The sequence below is a fragment of the Euprymna scolopes genome, chromosome 18, assembly GCF_053919585.1.
Source record: "Euprymna scolopes isolate OS-2025 chromosome 18, ASM5391958v1, whole genome shotgun sequence".
NCBI classification, from domain to species: Eukaryota; Metazoa; Mollusca; class Cephalopoda; order Sepiida; family Sepiolidae; genus Euprymna; species Euprymna scolopes.
The window spans coordinates 96516359-96528278 of NC_136499.1; the positions used below are offsets into that span (position 1 = coordinate 96516359).

The 11920-nt window shown below is 37.2% G+C and overlaps 1 pseudogene; it reads left to right on the forward strand.

Annotated features, from left to right (window-relative positions):
* The first annotated feature begins 10002 nt into the window (after positions 1–10002).
* On the forward strand, positions 10003–10119 carry LOC145301551 (5S ribosomal RNA; annotated as a pseudogene).
* The last annotated feature ends 1801 nt before the right edge of the window (positions 10120–11920 follow it).

An 11920-nucleotide genomic window follows, 5' to 3' on the forward strand; every position in this document is an offset into this window, starting at 1 on the left:
CCCAACGAAGCTGTGAATGTTGACAAAGCCGAACGAGTCTATTCGCTCGGGCGCAAATCGGATAACTACATTCGTAAAATTCAGAGCCCGGAAGGGGACTCCTTAGTGTCGGCTCGGGGGATTTGCGAGCGGTTTCGAGTGCACTTTGAAGATCTCTTTGCGCAGCTGTCCAGGCTCCGCGTCCAGGAGTTTGGCAACTATTTGGCTGGCTCGCCCCGCCTGGAGGCGGCCCGAGCGGCTGGTTTCGATGGTCGGGTTACAGAGTGTGAGGTCATAGCTGCTATGAAGCAGGTCGTCTATAACAGATCACCAGGACTGGATGGACTACCCTACGAACTTTACTTGAGGATGTCGCACATGTTTGTTCCGATTCTGACGGGTGTGTTTAACCACTGGTTTGACACGGGATCTATCCCGAGTCAGGTTACCAAAGGAGTGGTCACACTTCTGAAGAAGAACGACACACATGTTGGGGGGATAGATGATTTTAGGCCAATCACGTTGCTGAATACGGATTTAAAAATCCTGGCCCGAGTGCTGGCGAATCGTTTGCAGATTGTTATCGCTGACTTGGTCGAACCGGATCAGAATTACGCTGTGAAGGGAAGATCAATTCAAAATAATTTGCATTTGATACGTACAGCCATAGAAAATTAAGAAGACGACACTGAAGCCGCGCTGATTAATTTGGATCAGTCCAAGGCGTTTGATAGGGTGGATCATCGTTTCCTGATGGCTGTTTTAGAGACCGCCGGATTTGGATCCGGCTTCTGCAGATGGATTTCCATTTTGTACGCTCGGCCGACGGCAGTTGTGCAGGTCAACGGGGTGCGGTCGGCGCCGTTCGCGGTTTCTCGGTCGGTGCGACAGGGGTGTCCGTTGTCGCCCTTGCTGTATGTCCTCGCGCTGGACCATTCCTTAGGAAAGTGAGGACCAGGGTGGCTGGACCGGCCCTGCGCGGAATTGCTCTTCCTGGCGGTGCGCGAGCCAGGGTTTCCGCGTTTGCCGATGATGTCACCGTATTTGTTTCGAGCGTCGTTGATATTATTACGGTGATTAAGGCTCTCAAGCGTTATGAACAAGTTACAGGGGCCGTAGTCAATCTCAGCAAATCCGTTGGCCTGAGGTTGGCCGCTTGGCGGGGCTCGAATGCTTTGCCTGGCGCATTTGTCTGGACGGATGGCCCGGTCCGTATTCTGGGTGTTTGGTTTGGACCCGGTCTATGTCTAGATAAGAACTGGTCGGAAGTACAGAGCAAGGTCGAAGCGTCTGTCAGGGTTTGGCTTCGAAGGGGATTGTCCCTTAAAGGTAGGGCGGAGGCATGCGCCACTTATGTGTTTCCGCTGATCCTTTACCGATTGGCTGTACTTCCTCTGCCTGCGGTCCGCATGGCGGCCTTAACGTGTGCGCTCTTCTTACTGTTGTGGAATGAGCGACGGCCGCTTGTCCGTAGACAGGTCTGCACTCAACGTCTTGAAGATGGGGGCCTGGGGATGCCTGACCTGGCTAGCCACAAAAATGCCGAAAGGTTGGCGTTCCTGGGTAGAACTCTGATTGAGGAGTCTGATTGGGGTCCCGCGGTCGGTGCAGCTTTTCCCGACCTTATCCCCAATCATTTAATTGAATGCCAAAGAAGGCCGAGAGGGCAATCAAGATTCTTCAACGAATGCCGAAATGCGCTTAGAGCGATGCCAGGGTCCTTGGACCTTGCACAGCCTAGAAGGGCATTATATCGGGGATTAGTGGTGGGGACCACTTCGGACCCGCTTGGGGAGCGGCTGCAGCTGTCGGAGGGGGAGGTTCGCTCTCTGTGGAATTGGGCGCCAGGCCGGGGATACCTTAACAATTCCGAATTTTCCCTGACCTGGCGATTGGTTAGAAACGCTCTACCCCTCAATGACATATTGTTTAGAATTGGTATGGTATTTAGTCCCTTTTGTCCACGGTGTGACGAAGATAGCTTAGAAACCGTAGAACATGCTTTTTATACTTGTTCCAAGCTCCGTGAATTCTGGGAGTATGTCAGTGAGGTCACGGCTCGCATCGTCCCCGATCAGGTGACGATCCTGGATTTAGCATCCGTTGTCTACAACGCAGATCCCTTGTGGCCTAGGGAGGAACGAATGGTGTTCCTAGCGACCTTGGCCGTAGCTAGACTGGTAGTGTGGGTTTCACGCATAGAGATAGGGCGTGGGGGGGAGCCACCTTCTCATCGGGATCTGATTTTGTATTTTAAACACCAACTTAAAATCAAAATCAGATGCGATAGAAGGAGGTTATCTCGCTCACAGTTTAGTAGGAGGTGGATTCACACCGCTAGTTTATGTGCGTTTGTACGAAACAAGCTTGAGTACGTGTTCCCTGCCTAGGCATGGCACACGCCGACCGTAAAAGCAACCCCCAGACCAGATCAAGATAATCCCGTAGTGGATCAGTCCCTTAGCTAGTTGGTATAAATGAGTTCCATGTCCCCAATTTTTATTTTTAGGTGTTAGGATACCTCCAAAGAAGCCCAGTCCTGATTAATTTATTTTAGTCCCAACCCGTCCCGATGTTATTTTTCTTGGAGGTCACCGAATATCCCTTCCCCCCCCCCTTTATTTTGTCCGTAGCTGTGCCCACTCCCTCTTAGGAAGTGCTCCCTTGTTTTCGGCCGATACCGGAAAACAGGAAGCATTTCAAAATCACATAGGTAAGGGTGGGTCAGTACTAACACATTCACCGTTTAACGTTTTATTTGGTTCATTTATTTTTTATTACTGTTATTTTTCTTTATTTTGGGGTGTTTTTAAGGCTCTCATTATCCCCGCCCATCATCCGCATATATCATACACATCACAATTTCATCCGCATATATCATACACATCACAATTTCCATTTTGTCATTATTTCATTGTAAATATAAAGTCAAAAAAAAAAAAAAAAAGCCATTGTATATAATTTTATTGTTAAAAAAAAAAAAAAAAATTGTACATATTGTCATCTGGGGCTTTAAGTAGATCCAACTCCTAGAGTGAATGCGGTATTGTGGTGATTGCAACTAGTGATAGGGAATAGACAAGTGGACGACACCCGACACCCATCTTCCCCCCCACACCCTTTCTGGCCTCATGCCACATTTAAAAAGAATTAGTTGCCTGTTTTATATAATTTTAACCCTAAAATTCTGTAAAATTTGTGATTTTTCTTCTTAAATAAATATTTAAATAAATAGAAAAGAGGGTTTTAAATATGAATATCAATACACACAAAAGAAAAACGAATTAATAGGAGTAAAGACTAGCAGTTCCGCCCGGTTTTGCTTGGGCCCTATATACTGTTCATAACTTTATGTATATATTAAAAAGTTTGACTCATGTCCGGGTAATCTGCATCTAAAATTTCAAGTGTTCGGGCCCAAAATTGGCGTAGTAGCTTGGTACCGTCTGCAAAGGTCAAATTTTCAACTTTGACCTCTTGGCAGCCAAATTTACGCGCAAAAACTGATTAAAAAGATTACTGCATGTCTGAATATTCTTTATGTAAAATTTCAAATGTTTAGACCCAAAATTCGTTGAATAGTTTGCTAGACACCGCAAAGGTAAAATCTTTCAAACTTAGTGGAGGAATTTGGTAGAATCTGCAAAGGTTAACTCTTTCAACCTTGACCTTTTTTCGGTTAAAAAACGATTAGAAAGCTTGTCCTATGTCTGAATACACATTATGTAAAATGTCAAATGTTTAAACCAAAAATTGACTGAGTAATTCGGTAGAGACCGCAGAGGTCAATATTGTTAAAAATTTGACCCCAATTTTGACCCCTTAACATTTATCGTTTTGCACTCAAATCAAATTAAAAAGTTTTATCCCTGTCCAAGTAACCTGCATCGAAAATTCAAGTGTTTAGACCCGAAAATGGCACAAGAGTTTGGTAGAGTTTTCAAATGTCAAATCGTTGAAGTTTGACCCCAAATTTCTGGCCAAAAACCAATTAAAAAGATTTTCCCAAATCTCGAAACCTCTTATCTCAAATCTCGAGTCTGGAGAGTAAAAAATTAACAGAGGAGTTTGGTATGTAAATGTACACAAACAGACATACACAGCTCCAGAAAGGAGCCCCTTGATCTCTTAAAACTTACTGAAGTAAAATACAAAAACAAAAAAAAAACAAAAAAAAAAACAGACAATTTCCCTTTTATATATATACTAGCAGTTTAGCCCAGCTTTGTTCGGACTCTATGTATTGTTCATAACTTGCCCTACATGTGAATACACTTTATGTAAGATTTCGAATGTTTAGACAAAAAATTGTCTGAGTAATTTGGTAGAGACCGAAGAGGTTAAATATTTTTAAATTGTACTCCAATTTTACCCCTTAACATTTATTGTTTTGGACTCAAATCAAATTAAAATGTTTGATCCATGTTCAAGTAACATGCATTTAAAATTTCAAGTGTTTAGACCAAAAATTGGCAGAGGAGTTTGGTAGAGTTTTCAAAGGTCAAATCGTTGAACTTTTACCCCTTGACAGCCAAATTTCTGGCCGAAAACTGATTAAGAAGATTTTCCAAAATCTCCATACCCCTTATGTCAAATCTCGAGTCTGTAGACTGAAAATTTACAAAGTTATTTGGTAGGGAAATGTACACACACACACACACACACACACACACACACACAAATTGTCACTTTTATAGATATACTAGCAGTTCAACCCGGCTTTTCTCGGGTCCTATGTACTGTTCATAACTTGCTCTACGTGTGAATACACTTTATGTAAGCTTTCAAATCTTTAGATCAAAATTTGTCTGAGCAATTTTGTAGAGACCACAGAGGTTAATTTTGTTCAACTTTGACTCCAATTTTCACCCCTTAACATTTATTATTTTGGTCTCAAATCGATGTACACAGACACACATACACGGAGACATTTTCACTTTTATAGATAGATAGATAGATAGATAGATAGATAGATAGATAGATAGATTCCTTCTTTTCTTATATTCGCTGTCGGCAATAGCGGTAAAAGTTTAATTAAAACTTATTCGCGCTATAAAAGACTAAAATTTAATTTAAAAACCACAATGTTTCATGTTATGCAGGGTCAATATATTGAATGTCCTTCATTAAAGGCCAAGCTAAAAAATACATTGCCATCAGTGGTCGGAAGTTAAAAAAGATTGCCGTGTGGAACGAAATAGGGTTCAATTACGAATATACATCTGCTAGATGAGAAAATGGAAAGCGTCGCTGATAGCAGTAAAGCTATATAAATTAAAGATGGCAAGTCTGTGGCCAGAGACAACAGTTTGCCATTTAGTCCGAATCAAATTACAATCCTGTTTGATATTAAGAATAGAGAATCTTTCTCAGCGAGGTTATAAAGATTACCCATTGAGAAAGAACTCTTTATTTGCCTGACAACGAATCAACACACTTTCATGTCTAGTATAGGAATTTGTAAAAATGTGTTCTTACTTGTCGACAACTGAGCTTTAGAATATAAGTTGCTCAAAAGTTGACACAACGAATTGGCCACAGTTGGAATATGGTCTATTAGATATCTCACTGTCGATGCAATTCTTTACCTGTGTGATTATTAGAAATCCGTATTCCGTCTGTTCGTTTCACGTCATACATAACGTCATAGCAGATGACGCCACGTATGACGGCATGCGTGTGGGGCAAAAATGAAAGTAGATTCCCCGGATACCGCCGGGCAGCCTACTAGTATATATATATATATATATATATATATATATATATATATATATATATATATATATATCGAGAGAGAGAGGGAGAGAGAGTGTGTGTGTGTGTGTGTGAGTGAGTGAGTGAGTGAGTGAGAGAGAGAGAGCGCGAGGACAGTGGAACGATCAAATTGTCGCCTCTCCTAAAAAAAACAAGACTACAGCTTTATTTCAAACTTTTATTGAAAAAAATCGATTCAGATAACTTTATTATATAGTAGAGCTGACATCCATTCAATGTAGTTGCTTTCAACCTCCATCACCGCCTCGATACGGGTCCGAAACTGGGAGCATGCCTTTTTCGACAAGCGCCGGCGGGAGCTCGGCGGATGACGGCAATCAGTCTGGCTTTGGTGTTGTAGGATATCACGTTGATGATGCTCTCAACGTATGACCAAACGAATTTGTTAAGCGGGTTCAGGTCAGGGGAGAAAGGGGCCAGTGAGAGAAGGGTACAAAGTCGTAGCACTGCTTCGTAAGCCAAGCCTGGATCTCTTTAGACTTGTGGGCAAGTATCAAGTCCTGCTGCCATACGCAAGATCTGCCAGCAGACATCTGATTGCACTAGGGGATCACCACACTCTTCAGCACATCCAGGCACTTTGGTGTTGACTTTCAAGCCGACTTCGAAGATGTGATATGACATGATATGGTTCTCACTTGAAACCACACTAAAGACCATAAACGTGTCCGAAAAGTTTGTTTTCATCACCCTGGACACGTCTCTATTATTCGTGGCAATCCAGCGATGCATTTTGAAAGTGCTGGCAATGGTCTTGTTATGATAACTTGGATCGGTAGAGAGGATGAGTAGTACAGCGACGCATTTCCTATTTCGCTCGTTGAACATTGTGTCATTTTAGATATGATAGAAGGCTCCTATCGCTCTTGGGATTTGGTCACAACTCGCAAACTAGTAGATGGCCTGCAACAAAAAAAGAAAACCGGTTTTCATCAAACGGAAATGGAATCATTTCGTCTTTTCTAGGGCGAGAATTTTATCGTTCTACCATATATACAGAGTGTCCACAAAGTCTGGAAGCATCCTGTAGATTATGTAGCCAGACTTTGTGGGCACCCTGTATATATATATATATATATATATATATATATATATATATATATATATATATATATATATATATAATCGGTTGATGTCGTTTGATTGAAGCATTATGTGGTATATAAAGATAATTTACTGGAGGAGATTTCAATGCAAAGGTGTAATGAATAAACGTGAACTAAAAGCAAATAAAGACATGCAAAAGTGAAAGTGAAATGATTTCTTTACATTTTATTATCAATTTTATACATCTTTTGTTTACATTTATATCTATGGTTACAATCTCATTTGCTATCAGTGCGGTTTGCTGAAACGTGCGTAGGACATATTTCGGAGGAAAACAACCACTTCAGATGTGGATTTAACTTTAGTGTAAAACGTGCAGAAGATTATTGACATTGGTACGACAGATAATCTCTATCTTTACTATATATAAAGTGACTTTGTCTGTGTGTCTGTGAATCTGTGTGTCTGTGAGTTTGTTCCCTATGGATTTGAAAATGGCTGTGACGATTTTTATGAAATTTCATTCGAAGGTACCTTATTTGCCTGGCAGTGATCTTAGATAGGTTCTGTGTGTCGGAATATCCTCGATAAGTATGGATAATCGATAATCAAAAAACCTGATGAAAGAAGAAACAGGCGATTTTGACCGAAGTTAACATCTTACACAGCCTAACACCACAAGTGCATTTGAGAAGTTTTATTAGCACACAATCCGATTCTTTGATATGACGGGGGCGCGTTAGAAATGAATGTTTCTGTTTAGAGCACAATTAAAGCATGATACTTGACTATTGAATTTTTAACTTTAATGCAAGCCATTATATATAAAATAATTTTATAAATTAACAGTAGATTCTCTACAGTGCAATGTAGGCCACAGTTTATTTGTGAACTTAGTCACTGCAAGAGGAATATGAAGCCTCTTCCAGGTGCATCGCGATGAGTACTCAATTAGAGCAAGCAATCAATCGATTTGATTGAAAAATGGGGTATTTCATCGATTTCGATGAGAATAAAAAATATAGGAATGTGAAACATTTGCTGATCGTCATTCAATCCCAGACAACGTTAGATCACCCTGCTAGTGAGTTTAAAATTTACTGATGGAAATATTGGTTCAAACTGTTTTGCTTGCTTTTCAGTTTAGTGTCACGAATATTTTTTTTCTTTATCCGGGACAATTGTTGTTGTTTTCTCCGGAATGCCAATTCAAGGAGATCATATGGACAATTTATAAAGTTTTTACTTTTTTTATTCTTTCTTGCGTACTCCTCATTATATGTATTTTTCTCTTTTTTTTTTATTAGTATTTCCCTTTCTCTTATTTACTCTTTCTCCTACCTCTATTTTTGTAGTCCTCATTATTTTATCCCTACTGAGATATACTTCTATATTCCTTTTTTTTATTTTAATTTTTTATATTTTTTATTCATTTTTCCCTATTGACATATACTTACAAATTTCCCTCTATATTTTTTAATATATTTTTTCATTTCAAATCTAATCGTGCTTAAGTCGTATTTTGCTTCCGTATCCTTATATCTGTATAATCGCGTCTTTTCTCCTCTTTTGATGAGAAGCAGTTGGTTTCGAAATGCAATAACCCTTATCCCTGAGTGGCCATTGGGCCTTGATAAGTGGTGAACTCCATGTAAAAAAAAAACCTAAAGAGGATTTTCTTCCTTTTCCTCCACTTCATTTCTTATTGATATGATGATATAAATTTTATTACTCATCTTCCACGTATATATATACATATATATATATATACATATATATATACATATATATATACATATATATATACATATAAATACTCAGTCTAGAAAAATAAACCTCATTAGCGCTCTTACGCATCGTGCACTTATGATTTGTTCACCAAACCGTCTTGATACGGAACTTGAGGAAATCACAAATATTTTTCTTAATAATGGATATCCCATTAATATAATAAAATCTACTATTGAACGTAAAATTACTACATTTAATAGTGGTAAACATATTGGTCCATCACGTTGTCCCATTTATCTAAAATTACCATGGTTGGGTCCTGTTGGCCTTCATATTGTTGAAAGGATTTCTTCTGCTACTCAACGTTGTTTTCCAGCTACTATGCTTAGAGTAGTTTACACAACTCGAACCTTTTTCTCTTCTTTTCGTAAAGATGTTTTGCCAACCATTCAAAAGAACTCTGTTGTTTATAAATTCGTTTGTCAGTGTGGAGCTGACTACGTTGGCAAAACATCCCAAAGATTAGAAATGAGAATATCCCAACATATCCCTCGGGATATTCGACTACACTAGGTTTCGAGAACATCCGGGCACTCCCAAGCTCATGAGTCCGCCATTGGTAATCACCTGTTAAGTATAAATAGGTGTGCCGATCAATATTCCGATGGGTGGTTTTCTGTTCTATACAGTGCGAGGTCGAACTATCATCTCAATATTATTGAGGCGTTAGTTATTAACAACTCTCGACCTAGCCTGTGTAGACAAAAGATTCTGAAACATCAGTTGGAGATATTCATTGATTTAAAACCACCTGAACAGTGAGATTTTTTTTTTTCCCCCACTGTTCTTCCAACTGAAACCAAAATCCCTTCTTCCCTCATTCGTTTTCTTAGTTTTTAATTTATCATTCTGACGTTTCCTCTTAGAGGGTCAGACGATAAGGCCTTAAGGAAATTTTAATAATTTTAATAATTTCACCTGCCCATTTCTTGTTTTTTGGTATTTAAATTAAATTATGTTTCCTCTGAAATTTCTCCTTCCATTTTGCTGTACCAAAAATTTACTTACATATAAATACATATATATATACATACATATATGCATATATATACATATATATGCATATATATACATATATACACACATATATACATATATAAACATATACATATATATACATATATATATACATATACATATATATACATATATATATACATATACATATATATACATATACATATATATATACATATACATACATATACATATACATATATATACATATATATATACATATACATATATATACATATATATACATATATATATACATATATATACATATATATATACATATATATACATATATATACATATACATATATATACATATACATATATATACATATATACACATATACATATACATACATATACATATACATACATATATATACATATAGATATACATAAGGCATAATCACGTTGACACACCGGTTCTCGTCAGATCATCGAAGTTAAGCAACGTTGAGCCTGGCTAATACCAGATGGGTGACCATTTGGGAATTCTAGGCGCTGTATGTGCTCTCCGCTTATCTCGGCATTGTTTCCAGTCGTCTTGTACCTCAACTTGCCACTGGTATGCAACAATGTTGACTCAGGAGAGGCGTGGTTAGAGGTTGCGTAAGTCTTGCCACACAAATTTCACGTGCAGGCACCCTTACAGTGGGTATCCATAGTCTGTCAAGACTGATGGAAGCCTTCATACACATACATACATATATATACATATACATATATATACATATATATACATATACATATATATACATATACATATATATACATATACATATATATATACATATATATACATATACATATATATACATATATATACGTTATACACATATACATATATATGTATATACACATATACATATATATACATGTACATATATATACATATATATACATATATGTACATATATATATACATATATACATATATATACATATATATAAATATACATATACATATATATACATATACATATATATACATATATATACATATATATACATATATATATATACATATACATATATATACATATATATACATATACATATATATACATTCAAGCAAATATTATTAAATACAACGGAGACATTTTGTCTTATAATTCTTTTTTTAATTTTTCAATTTTTCGTATTGTCTTTTTTGTTTCAAAATCAAAAATATTAATAAAGGATCCATACATGTTGCTGTTACGAGCGCTTTCGATTCGTCCACAAATCATCATCAGGTGTTAAAAATACAGGATTGCGAAAATGAGGATTAAAAATGAAAACTAAAATATATATATTCAGTGATGAGTTAAAATAAAAGTCGATTAAGAATAAAAGTCGATTAAAAATTCGAGTGTTAAAACCAGCAAGTTCGTAGACACCATGTACGAAGTCCGTCCAACACGGACTACGCAAGACATTTCAGAACGTTACTACTTTTTTGAAATGCAATGTCATTTATATTAGGTTGAAGAGTTCTAATGTACGACGCTTCAAGAATCTTTAATTTTTTTACATTATTTTCCCGTTGTATAATTTTTGTGTTTTCAACGAGGACCTTTCTAACATTGGAGGGGGGACAGCTATGTTCTTTTTTAAATGTTTGTAAATCGCGCTTGTGTCGTTAAGGTGCATAGTTATTCGCCGGGACAACGTTGTTGTTGTATGCCCAATGTATGTATTATTTTTGGAGTTACATTCTCCAATAGAGCATTTAAATTTATACACTACATTGGTTTGGTCCAACGTTTTTATCACCGGTGAAGAGTTGTTTTTAACCACAAGGTTTTGTGTTCGAAATTTCCTATAATAGATAATAAATTTAATTTTAAAATTACTGTCAACTTTAAAAGTGAGTGTCCACAAAGGTACAAAATAGCCATAATAAAAAATTTACTAAATCGTACTAAAATGATATCCTCCACACAAAAAGCATTGCTAATTGAAATAAAAAACATTAAACAAGTACTCATCAATAATCATTTCCCCAATTACATTGTTGATGAACAAATAAAAAAAATGCTACAATCTTCCGATAACCAGAATAATAATGTTAGCCAACACCGCAATGCAAACCCCATTAATATATTTTACCAAAATCAAATGACGCCTAATTTCAGAACCGAAGAAAATGCAATAAAAAATATTATACGAAGATACTTGACGCCTGTTGACAGTAATTTTAAAATTAAATTTATTATCTATTATAGGATATTTCGAACACAAAACATTGTGGTTAAAAACAACTCTTCACCGGCGATAAAAACGTTGGAGCAAACCAATGTAGTGTATAAATTTAAATGCTCTATTGGAG